This window comes from Fulmarus glacialis, unplaced genomic scaffold, assembly GCF_000690835.1.
Source record: "Fulmarus glacialis isolate BGI_N327 unplaced genomic scaffold, ASM69083v1 scaffold5573, whole genome shotgun sequence".
NCBI classification, from domain to species: Eukaryota; Metazoa; Chordata; class Aves; order Procellariiformes; family Procellariidae; genus Fulmarus; species Fulmarus glacialis.
Window position 1 is genome coordinate 11732 of NW_009202176.1, and position 358 is coordinate 12089.

The following is a 358-nucleotide window of genomic DNA, read 5'->3' on the forward strand; positions in this document are numbered from 1 at the left end:
GCATTGCGCTGTCTTCGGCTCATTGGCAGAGTTTTTCCATCTCAGATTTATCCCTTGGGTGAGAGCGGTTGTCAGCCACCACCGTTTCTCTTCTCTCACACTGAGGGTTGGACGGGCAAGACCTTCACCCGAGCACCGACCGCCAGCGCAGCCCTGGCCACCCGCCGCTGAGCACCACGCGAGCTGCAAGCACCGCACCGGCCAGACCTGACCGGAGACGCTCCCCAGCGGGCAGGGAAGGGAAGGTGGTCCCGATTCCCTCCGCCAAGGGAGCCTCTGCCCGGGACGGAGTCAGCGCCGGCGGCACCGCGCATGGGCAGCGCTTCCCAGGCCCCGCGTTGGGGGCTTTCCCCCCACG